This window comes from Mastacembelus armatus, chromosome 23 (assembly GCF_900324485.2).
Source record: "Mastacembelus armatus chromosome 23, fMasArm1.2, whole genome shotgun sequence".
Taxonomy (NCBI): Eukaryota; Metazoa; Chordata; class Actinopteri; order Synbranchiformes; family Mastacembelidae; genus Mastacembelus; species Mastacembelus armatus.
Window position 1 is genome coordinate 546,913 of NC_046655.1, and position 14,178 is coordinate 561,090.

Below are 14,178 nucleotides of genomic sequence, written 5' to 3' on the forward strand. Positions count from 1 at the left end.
GCTACAAAAGACCTAATTTCCTGTCTGGACAGCTTTGGGCTCCAACAATACATCACCTCCCCAACACATTCTCTAGGCCACACCCTCGACTTAGTCTGCTGCTCTGGCGTCACAGTTCAGTCATGTTCTACCCTCGACACCTTCTTCTCCGACCACAAACTAGTCTGCTTTAACTCCAAACTACCTCTCTTCAAAACCCACCTCTCCCGCACCATCACCTTCCGTAACTTAAAGAACATCGACCTCCCCTCCTTCACTGCTGCTCTCAACAACCTTTCATGTACTAATTACACACCGTCCCTCTCCAACATGTTATCCAATTTCAACTGTGAGCTACGAAATCTACTCAACACCTTCGCCCCACTCAAAACTAGATCTGTATCCTTTACGCACTCTGCTCCATGGTACACACCCGAACTCCGCCTCCTCAAAACCCAAGCCCGTCGCCTTGAACGTCTCTTCAAAAAAACCGGTTCATCCACCCACAAGGACTTATACCTAAACCACATACTGAAGTACAAGCAAACCATTACTCAAACAAAATCTGACTCCTATGCCTCGCTTATTGTATCCGCCTCTGGCTCCACGCGTTCCCTCTTCTCCACTGTCAAAAATTTATTGGGCCCTCCCGATACTCCTCTCTTCCCTTCACTCTCCACCACCTTGTGCAATAACTTCCTGGATTTCTTCTCATCAAAAATCGAAAATATACACCAGCAATTTCCCCCCATCTGTGACACTGCGAACTGCCTCCACTGTACCCTTCCCTCTCTACCAGTATCCTCCCTGCTTTCGAGTTTTATCATTCCACCCACCACGGTTATCTCTTCCCTGATCCTCAAATCCAAACCCTCAACCTGCAAACTTGACCCCCTACCAACCAACCTCGTCAAGCTCTGTCTCCCCTCTCTCCTTCCTCATCTTACCCACATTATTCACACTTCCCTCAGTTCTGGCATCGTACCCCCATCACTCAAGACAGCCATCATCTCACCAATTCTAAAAAAACCTGGTCTCGATCCTGCCGACCTTAACAACTTCCGCCCTATCTCCAATCTCCCGTTCCTCTCCAAAATCCTGGAAAAAGTTGTTCACCACCAGGTCCATACCCACCTTTCCGCCAATAGCCTATACGAACACTTTCAATCTGGTTTCCGCCAACTTCACAGCACTGAAACTGCCCTGGTCAAAATCACCAACGACCTCCTAGTAGCCGCAGACTCTGGCCTTGTCTCCATCCTCATCCTCCTTGACCTAACTGCAGCTTTTGACACCATCTCACACAATATTCTCCTCCATCGCCTTGCTTCCATCGGCATAGCCGGCTCGGTCCTCTCATGGTTCACCTCCTACCTATCTGACCGCACCCAGTCCGTCCATCTCCAGAACTTACACTCCCAGCCCTCTACTGTCAGTTGTGGCGTGCCTCAGGGCTCTGTCCTGGGGCCCCTCCTCTTTATTATTTATCTCCTTCCTCTCGGAAATATCCTTAGGCAACATAACATCAATTTCCACTGTTATGCAGACGACACCCAGCTCTACCTCTCTGCTGCTCCATCTTCTACCCTCCCCCCTCCCTCCCTCCTTACCTGCTTACATAATATCAAATCCTGGTTCACCCATAACTTTTTGAAACTCAACCCTGACAAAACTGAAATTCTCCTCGTGGGCACCAGATCCACCCTTTCTAAAACCAGCACCTTCTCCATTCAAATTGACAACAATACTGTCCTCCCCTCCCCCCAAGTTAAAAGCCTGGGTGTCATCCTAGACGGTACTCTCTCCTTCACTCAGCATATCAATACCACTACCCGGTCGGCCTACTCCCATCTCCGTAACATAAACCGCATCCGTTCCTCACTCACCACCGATAGCACGGCAATACTCATCAACGCCTTTGTCACCTCTCGTTTGGATTACTGTAACTCACTCCTCACTGGTCTACCTCTCAAATCACTTCGCAAACTTCAACTTGTCCAGAACTCTGCTGCCCGAATCATCACCAGAACTCCATCCTCACATCATATCACCCCTGTCCTTAAACAACTTCACTGGCTCCCTGTGTCCTTCCGTATAAACTATAAAATCCTCCTTCTCACCTACAAAGCCCTCCACTCTATTGCCCCACCATACATCACTGAACTACTTCATATCTATTCTCCGCCTCGTCCTCTCCGCTCATCCAGTTCCACTCTCCTCTGCACCCCTACAGCGCGCCTGGCCACCATGGGCGCTAGATCCTTCAGCCACACTGCGCCCCGCCTTTGGAACATTCTCCCTCATCGCATCCGGTCGTCTCCGGACCTATCAACTTTTAAATCATCACTCAAAACATATCTGTTCCGTATAGCGTTTTCCACCTAACTCTCTTAACTTCTCAAAGCAGCCCGTGATGTCCTACCACCCTCTGCCTATTTCATATTGTCTCATACTGTTTCATATTTGTTGTTCTGTCATCTGGGTTTCTGTATTTCAATTTACTTTTACTGTACTTCGCCCACTTCCTAGATAATCCACCCTTTTGCCTTTACATTCTCTCCCGCCGTTTATGTATTCTTGTTACTGTTGTTTTAATGCACTCTATGTATATCATGCTGTATGCTTCCTTTTCTATCTGTAAGGTGACCTTGAGACTTTGAAAGGCGCCATGAAATAAAATGTATTATTATTATTATTATTATTATAAGAGGTATACTGGACCGTTTTCAAACTCCTGATGAGCCTTTCCCTACTTTTGTGGCTCATATGTTAAGTGAGCTCAAAACACTGAAAACTCCACCGCCTGAATGTGAGCAAGTGGACTTAATTTGTAAGCACTCACTTGAAAAGTACAGAATTTCTCTCTCTGGGATGGATCTCCTTCTTAGAGCTCATGAGCTTCATGTTGTTTTGGTCTCAGGTGCATGTCTTCCTGCCACAGTGAGAGACAAAACAAAGATGAATGGGGAAATTCATTGCTTCAAATGCTTAATTCCTGGCTTCACTTCACGCACTTGTCCGAAATGTAATTAATTTTTTGAGACAGACTCATGACATGTTGAACCTACGGATGCTCAGGTGACGCCTACTCTGAAGTTTAAACTTACCTGAACATGGTGCCACAAGTGATGGAAGCTCCTCGGGCAGGCACTCGGGAAACTCCAGAGGAGGGAGGACAATCCTCACTCCAAGAAATTACTTTGCCCCTTTTTTCTGATGAAGATGAATCCCTTTTACATGTTCTGAGTCATGTTGAAGATGCTGCGTCTACTTCTTCTTGGAACACTCCATTCAGAGTGAAAATTAATCTTAATGGCCATGTGTTAGAAGCCATTCCTGTTAGACACTAGTGCATCTCTTTTGGCTATTTAAGCTGATATTGTTCAAACTCACTATTTCACCAATTTTACTGGCTGATGGTAGTACTTGTGATCCTGTTGGCATTACCTGAATTGAATTTTGGATTCATGGGAGAGCGCTTCTATCAGCGTTTTGCTGTTGTTACACATCTGCCATCTATCTTGGTCCTTGGTATGGATTTCATATAGCGTGCTTCAGTCAAGAACGGTTGTTGAGAAAAATCCCTTGACTGCTGATGAAATGGAGGACAATGACATGATTCGGAAAGTAGTCTGTTCCTCATGGATGTCTCATCTTCTGTGCTTTCTCAAAAAATGGATGAAGCTTGCATAAGTTCTACAGAAAGAGAACAAATGACAGAAGTGCTTGAAAACTTTCCTGATCTTTTTGATGGGTGCTTAGGACGTACTTCGTTAGTTGATACTGGTAATGAAAAACCAGTTCACTTACCTCCATACACAACTTCTGCTAAAAAGCAGTTGATTTAAGAACAAATAGTGAAAATGTTAATGGAAAGAATCATTGAACCTGCAGTGGAACCATAGGCTGCCCCTGTCGTCATTTTCTAAATCATCTTACCATTAAAGACTCGTATCCATTACAGAGAGTTGATGAGTCCCTGGATTTCCTTTCTAAAGGGAAATTCCTGACAATGATTGATCTTTCTCTGGGATATTGGCAAGTTCCAATAGCTGAAAGCTCTAGACCTAAAACTGCTTTTGTGTCACATTGTGGTGTTTTCCAATTCTGTGCTCTTCCTTTTGGATTATGTAACGCCCCTGGGACGTTCCAAAGGCTAGTGAACAGTGTTTTGGCTGGCCTTATCTACAAATCTTGTGCTGTTTATCTTGATGACATTGTCGTGGCTTCGAACAGCACCTTGAGAATCTAAAGATGTTTTTCTTCGGTTAAGATCTACAGGCTTGACTATTAAGCTAGCCAAGTGTCAGTTTTGCCATAAAGAATTGAAATTCTTGGGATACAGAGTTTGTCCAGATGGTATTCTTCCTGATCAAGGAAAAGTCAACGCTGTGCTGAACTTTGAAACTCCTGTAAATGTGAGACAAGTGAGACAATTTTTAGGCCTTTCGTGTATTACCGAAGATTCATACAGGATTATGCATGTCATGCTGAGCCTTTGTTCACCCTTTCGTCTCGGACAATGCATGTCAAGAGTCATTTGAGCCTCTGAAGCAAAAATTGACAACAGCGCCTGTGCTGAGTTTTCCTGACTTTACCTTACCTTTCTTACTTCATGCTGACGCATGTGACATTGGTCGCAATGGGGCCGCATAAATCTGAAAAAGCCTATTACACTCCTGAAAAAGTGTCTCGCAGTCATTTGGGCACTTGAACACTTCCGACCGTAAGGTCTACACATCACAATTTTTACTGATCAGAGTGGATTGAAGTGGCTGATGTCATGTCCAAATCCTACTGGTAGACTTGCTCGATGGTCGCTTCATCTTCAAGACTGTGACTTTGATGTTGTCCATAAGCCCGCTACGCGTAACAAGGTACCTGATGCACTGTCAAGGAATCCTCTGCAGAGTGATGAATTCAATTCAATTCAATTCAATTTTATTTGTATAGTGCCAAATCACAATACAAATCATCTCAAGGCACTTTACAAAAACTAAAACTAAAAACCCAACAATTCCCTTATGAGCAAGCACTTGGCGACAGTGGAGAGGAAAAACTCCCTTTAACGGAAGAAAAAAACCTCCAGCAGAACCAGGCTCAGTTTGGGCGGCCATCTGCCTCGACCAGTTGGGGTGAGTGGATAGAGCAGAGAGAAAAGAACAGCAACAATAAACAACAAATAGACACTGCAGGTTGGTGGGACCAGTAACTGCACATCAGCGATATACAGCTCCAGGACCAGGGACACCTGCAGAAGGTACAGAGAGAACAGAGAGAGAGGGAGAGAGCACAAACTAGGGGAGAGAGAGAGCACAAGGTTAGTAACATTCAATGGTGGAATATACATGAGGTGGGAGGAGAGAAGAGAGGGAAGGGGAAGGGAAGGGGGGGTTAGGGTAGGGGAGCTCAGTGCAGAGATGGTCCTCGGGCAGCCTAGGCCTATAGCAGCATAACTAAGGGATGGTTCAGGGTTGCCTGAAGCCAGCCCTAACTATATGCTTTGTCAAAGAGGAAGGTTTTAAGTCTAGCCTTAAAAGTATAGAGAGTGTCTGCCTCCTGAACCCAGGCTGGGAGCTGGTTCCATAGGAGAGGAGCTTGATAACTAAAGGCTCTGCCTCCCATTCTGCTTTTGGAAACTCTGGGAACCACAAGTAGCCCTGCACTCTGAGAGCAAAGTGGTCTATTGGGATAATATGGTACTATGAGGTCTTTAACCCTCTGGGGTCGACGCACGCGCTGGCACGTTTTGACGCATCTTTTTCTGATAAGGCCGAAACAAACTTAAATTACTCCGTCAATTCTGATCGTACAGATAAAAGAAGTATATCATTCAAATCTGTAAAGGGTCTAGTTTTAGTGGTATACCTTCATAATAACAACAAAACGTTGTGCTTTTTTTTAAATAAAGAAAGCCGACAGGGTGCGCTCTCGGACTTTTCTGTCTCTGCCATTTCTCTTCACAGACGAGTAAATAAAACAACCAGAATCTCAGTGAATACTTGCCTCATAAAAATAAGAATTATATGGCTAGAAAGCTTGAAATGTTTTCTTTTGAGTGAAACAATTCAAGTCAAAAACAAATCATCAATTTTTATTTAATCCGTATGAACGTAAGGAGAAGTCCGTTTTTTCCTGTCTCACCTCATTACAGGTAATGCGGTCCCGCCTTGTACACTGTCCACTGTTCACATGTAAATAATCTCAGTTGAACCAGGTAAAAATGTGCACACCCCCGAGAAATGACACAAAATATCAAACTTCATCATAGAATTTACTCACTTTTTCGGCGCGTTTGGATGATGGCGCGTTACGCACGTGAAGCGGCGCTCCTTACATTCCACACAGAGACAAATAGTTTAGCTTGTCCTCAGAGTAAAAACACTGATTTTAACTCAAATGAGGATCGTTTGGCTCCTCATTGTGTTGTATTGTGCTGCACTAATCCGTCCCATCAACATTGACTGAAAGGCTCATTATGCGCCTCTTTGTCTGGTCGTTCAGTGCGTCTTTTGTCTTCTCAGGTAAATCACATGACTATTCATCCTCAGACACACCCTCTTGCATATGGCCTTTCTGGACAAAAAGTGTCTTAGAAAATTTAAATCAGTGTATGTGTGTGTACTGTGAATGTGTGAACAAGATGACATTCACAGCACTCTGAAGTAAACACTTTAGCCTAAAACATGCTGGTCTCCAAAGTCTTGTGAACCAATGTTCTGTTTGTGTTTTATGGTCTTATTTCAGTGAGTAAAAAATTGTAGTTTTTCACTAACCATGCATAAACACTTTATTCTCAAAAACACAATCATGTATAAACTTGCTGCTCACATATTATTGTAGCCAATTTTGTGCTGATTACAGTGTTATCAGACTTTAGACATTAATATGTTTAAAAAACACTGAAAAAAGCACAAATGTCAGGACATGTCAAAATTTGTCCAGGCCCCAAAAACCCCCTCAGACCCCAGAGGGTTAAGGTATGAAGGAGCTTGATTATGAAGGGATTTGTATGTGAGAAGAAGGATTTTAAATTCTATTCTATATTTTACAGGGAGCCAATGAAGAGAAGCTAATATAGGAGAAATATGATCTCTCTTGCTAGTTCCTGTCAGGACTCTGGCTGCGCAATTCTGGATTAATTGGAGGCTTTTTATGGAGATATTGGGAAATCCAGATAGTAATGAGTTACAGTAATCTAGCCTTGAGGTAACAAATGGCTGGACTAGTTTTTCTGCATCATTTTGAGACAGGAAGCTCCTAAGTTTGGAAATGTTCCGCAGGTGAAAGAATGCAGTTCTAGAGATTTGTTTTATGTGTGAGTTAAAGGACATGTCCTGGTCAAAAATAACTCCAAGGCTTTTTACAGTAGTGCTGGAGGCCAGGGTTATGCCATCTAGAGTAGCTATAATTTGAGAAAATTTCTGAGATTTTTTGGCCCAAATATAATGACTTCTGTTTTCTCCGAGTTTAAAAGTAAAAAGTTACTGGTCATCCAGGCTTTATGTCAGTTAGACAGGCTTGAAGTCTGGTTAACTGGTTTGTGTTAACAGGTTTAATAGATAGATATAACTGAGTGTCATCTGCATAGCAGTGGTAATTAATAGAGTGCTTCCTAATGATATATCCTAAAGGAAGCATGTACAGGGTGAACAGAATCGGTCCTAGCACAGAGCCTTGTGGAACTCCATAACTAACTTTTGTTCGTGTGGAAGGTTCATCATGGACATGAACAAACTGGAATCTGTCCGATAAATAGGATTGGAACCACTTTAACGCTGTTCCTCTGATACCAATCACATGCTCCAGTCTCTGTAATAAGATGTTGTGGTCAATGGTGTCGAATGCTGCACTAAAATCTAGGAAAACAAGTATTGGAACAAGTCCATTATCTGAGGCTAAGAGAAGATCGTTGGTAACTTTCAACAGTGTTGTTTCTGTACTATGATGTGCTCTAAATCCTGATTGAAAATCTTCAAATAGTTCATTCCTGTGTAAGTGGTCTGATAGCTGCTTAGCAACAGCTTTTTCTAGGATTTTAGAAATAAATGGCAGGTTGGATATTGGTCTATAATTAGCCAAGACTCCTGGATAAAGATTAGGCTTTTTGAGTAAGGGTTTGATTACTGCAGTCTTAAAGGCCTGTGGTACGTAGCCTGATACTAGAGATATATTTACTAAGTCTAATAAAGATGAGTTAATTAATGGCAGGGTGTCTAGTCGGGATGGGGTCTAAGAGACATGTTGATGATTTCGATGAAGCAACTACTGATGTAAATTCAGAGAGATCTATGGGAGGGAAGCAGTCTAAACATAACTGAGGTCCTACAGATGATTCAAGAGCTACTGTAGTAGAAGATTCATTTATTGCAGATATAGGAAGCATCTGCTGAATTTTATCTCTAATAGTTATTTGTAAAGAAACTCATAAATTCATCACTGCTGAGAGCTAAGGGAACACTAGGCTCAACAGAGCTGTGACTTTTTGTCAGCCTGGCTACAGTGCTGAAAAGAAACCTGGGATTGTTGTTATTTTCCTCTATTAGTGATGAATAGTATGCAGTTCTGGCTTTACGGAGAGCTTTTTTATATGTTAGTAGACTGTTTTTCCAGGCTAGAAAAATTTCTTCTAAGTTTGTGGAACGTCACTTCCTTTCCAGCCTTCGTGATGCCTGCTTTAAGGTACGAATATGTAAATTATACCATGGGGCTAGTTTTTTCTGATTCACTAACTTCTTTTTCAGAGGGGCTACAGAATCAAGCGTTTCACGCAGTGAGGTTACAGTGCTGTCAACAACATGATCAATTTGGTAGGGAGTAGGATTGAGGCAGCTGCCCTCCACTATGTTTATACTTGGCATAGATTTACATAAAGATGGAATCATTTTCTTACATTTATTAACAGCATTGTCGGATAAACATCTGCTGTAGTGGAATTTTCTTCCAAACGCTGCATGATCCATCATTTTAAATTCGAAAGTTATTAAAGAATGATCTGACAAAACAGGATTTTGGGGGAAAAACTATTAGATGTTCAATTTCGAGACCATAGGTGAGAACAAGATCAAGGGTGTGATTGAAACAGTGGGTGGGTTTATTAACATTTTGAATGAAACCAATTGAATCTAATATAGAATTAAATGCAATGCTGTGGCCATTATTTTCAACATCTATATGAATGTTAAAATCTCCCACTATAATAACTTTATCTGATCTAAGCACAAAATCAGACAGAAAGTCAGGGAATTCAGTTAAAAACTCTGAGTAAGGAACAGGTGGACGGTACAAAATGACAAGTAGAACTGGTTTTTGTGTTTTCCAGTTTGGATGTGAGAGACTAAGAGTGAGGCTCTCAAATGAGTTATAATTGTTCTGAGGATGAAAGTTTAATAATAAGTTTGAGTGGAAGATTGCAGCTACTCCTCCACCTCGACCTGTGCTTCGAGGAACATGATAATTTTTATGACTGAGGGGGGTTGATTCATTCAGACTGACATATTCATCCTGCTGTAGCCAGGTTTCAGTAAGATAAAGTAGGTCAATTTGGTGATCAGTTATCAAATCATTTACTAACAAAGATTTAGATGAAAGGGACCTAATATTTAATAGTCCACATTTGACAGTTGTTTTTCTGTTCAATAAGAGGAGTGGTCTTAATTTTTATTAAGTTTTTATGAATAACTCCTCTTCTGTTAACATCTGATTTATTTGATTTATATGTTCGAGGGGCAGACACAGTCTCTATGTGGTTAGAGGGGGGCGGCGGCTCTAAGGAAACTGCAGAGAGGCGTTTTAGACTGAGTCTCTGCATCCCGGTCCCCACCCTGGATTGTCAGGCTTTAGGTTGGCTAATAAACTCGGCTACATGCTTTCTATCAACTGTTTGTAAAAGACTGATGAGTCTCCAATGGACATACTACCTGAGTATGCTATAATTGGTGGAGTTGAACTTTTCTCATCGCTCATGAAACAACTGCAACTTGATGACCCAATCACTGGTAATCTTCTGCGAATGATGGGAATGGCACCCCGGTCAAGTGAAAAGGCTGAAGAATGTTCTTAATTTTCAATTCATAATTGACTACTGTATTTTAATGATTCTACATCTGCAAGGCGGGACTGCATTACCTGTAATGAGGTGAGACAGGAAAAAACTGACTTCTTACGTTCATACGGATTAAATAAAAAGTGATGATTTGTTTTCGACTTGGATTGTTTCATTTAAAAAAAAACATTTCAAGCTTTCTAGCCATATAATTCTTATTTTTTTGAGCCAAGTATTCGCTGAGATTCTGGTTGTTTTATTTACGCGTCTGTGAAGAGAAATGGCAGAGACAGAAAAGACAGAGAGCGCACCCTGTCGGCTTTCTTTATTTAAAAAAAGCACAACGTTTTGTTGTTATTATGATGGTATACAACTAAAACTAGACCCTTTACAGATTTGAATGATATATTTCTTTTATCTGTACGATCAGAATTGACGGAGTAATTTAAGTTTGTTTCAGCGTTATCAGGAAAAGATGCATCAAAACGTGCCGGTGCGTTCGTCAACCCCAGAGGGTTAAGTAACCAGCAAGGCACCAAAGAGCCAGAAATGCCCTTGCCCCCCTAAGGAGCCAGGGACCTAGGTCAAGCCCCAGGAGGAAACCAGTCACATGCCCCAATGGAGACCACCAAGGGATGCCTGGTGGAGGTGCCCCAAAGGCAGGGACCAGGCCCCCAGGGGCACAGCATGTCACCTGCCCCAACAGAGACAATAAAATACTGGACTTGTTCTATGCCAGTGGTATTCAACTAAAATTTAAAGAGGTCCAGTTAGAGAAAACTTCTTGAAGCAAAGGTCCGGAAGATTATAATGTCTAACTAGTTAGTGCGATATATATTTAAGTAGCCTAGTAGTTTTATCAACATTTGCATGTAATCAATACTGTCAAATCAAATGAATTCAGTACAATTCAAAAACTTTCTGACAATATTTATTGTCATGTAACATACAACTGAACATGTAGATGACTGTAGATATGTATAATGTTCTCTCATTAGTAGGGCTGCATTTCATAATAAGAGAAAATAAATAAAAGGTGAAAATTGTGTATGTTCAAATAAAGTGCTTAACTTCAGAAAAATAAAGGAAGGAAAAGCTTGAGTTTCCCCTTTTCTGTTTTACATCTTTACTCAAAAGTCTCAACCAATTCTACAAATAATAAATCTTAGCACATTTTAACAAATGAACAGTTTTAGAATACTACTTTATTCCCCTGTTATATCCCACTCCCCCACCTTTTTGCTCAGTGAGAGAATTGAGCTCTAGCTTGTCTTGCCAGGATTTTAAACCTGGGCTTGAATGGAGTCAAGGCAATTCACATACACATGTGGAGGTGCTCATTGGTGAGCCTGGAACGATATTTAGTTTTGATTATGTTCATTGTGGAGAAAGCTGCCTCGTAGTTGTATGTGGAGCCAAACATGGTCAGGATGTATAGGGCTACTTTCCACAGACCTGGGAAAGCTGTCCGAGGGACCATTTGGAGCCAGAATATGGAAGGGTCAGTTCTTACAAACTGCTCTTTCAGGGCTACATCTGCTTGGAGATCAACCAATTGCATCTGGAGAGGCCCAGCATTTACCCATTTAAAGTGCTGTGTGACTTCTTTTGAGAACCCCCTGACATCTGTGATGAGAAATGGGTTCTGAATAAACAGGGTGAGCTGCTGTCCAAAGCTGAAGCTCTCAAAACGGTTGCTGAAGTTTACAATCAGCTTATCAATAAAGTCAACAAAAGAAGACACATCTCTCTGTCCCTGAACTTGTTCTTGAACTGCTGGGAAGTGTGCACAGTCTCCCTGCAGGTCTTCCTTGAACACCTCAAGTTTACTCTGAAAGGAGCGGACAGCTGTCATCAGTTCACTAATTGAATTGTCTTTGCCCTGTAGTCTCAAATTCAGTTCATTCAGATGTGAAGTGATATCAACCAAAAAGGCCACATTATCCATCTGTTTCTCATTTTCTAAAAAGAGAGAAAACTCTGTTGCTTTCTGACTTATTAGCCCTGTCAAAAAAGATGCTACTTCCCTCCTGATGGACCAAAATCGTGATAACACCCTGCCTTTGCTGAGCCATCTCACATTGTTGTGCAGCAAAAGATCATCAGGATTGGCATCAACTTCTCTGAGGAAATCCCTGAGCATGCGATGCTGGTAGGAAGAGGGTGCCCTGAGAAAATTGATCATTTTCATCATTGTATTCATCACCTCAGCATGCTCATCTGACAGGGAGGCACAGAGCACTGACTGATGAATGATGCAATGGTAAGCATCCGGGTAAGCGAATCACTTTTGTCTTGCAGGCGTGTCGTGTTGTGTGTGTTGTGTGGTTCGTCTGCAGACTGGCGGCAGACTAGCTGTGGTTTGGCACACCTGGGAACCGGCTAGACTTTGAACGGTTCACTGGCTGCTGCATTCCGGTGCTGGTCGGGTACCTTTCTGTTTTGACCGGTGTTTGTTGCTATTTCCTGACTTAGCGCTCGTTGGCCTACCGGTTAGCTTAGCTAGCTAGTTAGCTTGCTAACATGGCCTCTCCCTCTCTCTCTCTTTCTTGCTCGGTGTGCCACATGTTTAGTTATTCCTCTGCCTCCTTTAGCGATAATGATACCTGTATTAAGTGTAAGGTTCTGTTAGCCTTGGAGGCGAGGATCACTGATTTGGAAGCGCGGCTCCGCACCTTCGAACAAAAGCCAGCTAGCCTAGCCCCGTTAGCTGGTGTGGAGCCACCGAGCTCAGGGTCTGTTAGCGGTCCAAGGGCAGCTCCGGAGCAGCCCGGAGAATTAGCCTGGGTGACGGTCCGAAGGAAACATACTCCTAAGCAGAAGCCCACGGCTCATCACCTGCCTGTTCACGTTTCTAATAGATTTTCCCCGCTCAGCGACACACCCGCTGAGAAACCGACTCTGATAATTGGCGATTCCATAGTCAGGAACGTGAAAATAGAGACACCAGCGACCATAGTCAAATGTATTCCTGGGGCCAGAGCGGGCGACATCGAGTCAAATCTGAAGCTGCTGGCTAAGGCTAATCGGAAATATGGGAAAATTGTTATTCACGTCGGCAGCAATGACACCCGATTACGCCAATCGGAGGTCACTAAAATTAATGTTGAGTCGGTGTGTAACTTTGCTAAATTAATGTCGGACTCCGTAGTTTTCTCTGGACCCCTCCCCAATCTGACCAGCGATGACATGTTTAGCCGCATGTCGTCGTTCCGTCGCTGGCTGTCTAGGTGGTGTCCAGCAAACGATGTGGGCTTCATAGACAATTGGGCCACTTTCTGGGGAAAACCCGGTCTGATAGCGAGAGATGGCATCCATCCCACTTTGAATGGTGCAGCTCTCATCTCTAGGAATTTGGCCGAGTTTCTTAGCCGACCTAAAGCCTGACAATCCAGGGTGGGGACCGGGATGCAGAGACTCAGTCTAAAACGCCTCTCTGCAGTTTCCTTAGAGCCGCCGCCCCCTTCAAACCACATAGAGACTGTGTCTGCCCCTCGAACATATAAATCAAACAAATCAGAAGTTAACAGAAGAGGAGTTATTCATAAAAACTTAATAAAAATTAAGACCACTCCTCTTATTGAACAGAAAAACAGAACTGTCAAATGTGGATTATTAAATATTAGGTCCCTTTCTTCTAAATCTCTGTTAGTAAATGATTTGATAACTGATCACCAAATTGACCTACTTTATCTTACTGAAACCTGGTTACAGCAGGATGAATATGTCAGTCTGAATGAATCAACCCCCCTCAGTCATAAAAATTATCATGTTCCTCGAAGCACAGGTCGAGGTGGAGGAGTAGCTGCAATCTTCCAGTCAAACTTATTATTAAACTTTCATCCTCAGAACAGTTATAACTCATTTGAGAGCCTCACTCTTAGTCTCTCACATACAAACTGGAAAACACAAAAACCAGTTCTACTTGTCATTTTGTACCGTCCACCTGTTCCTTACTCAGAGTTTTTAACTGAATTCCCTGACTTCCTGTCTGATTTAGTGCTTAGATCAGATAAAGTCATTATAGTGGGAGATTTTAACATTCATGTAGATGTTGAAAATAACAGCCTCAGCATTGCATTTAATTCTATATTAGATTCAATTGGTTTCATTCAAAACGTTAATAAACCCACCCACTGTTTTAATCACACCCT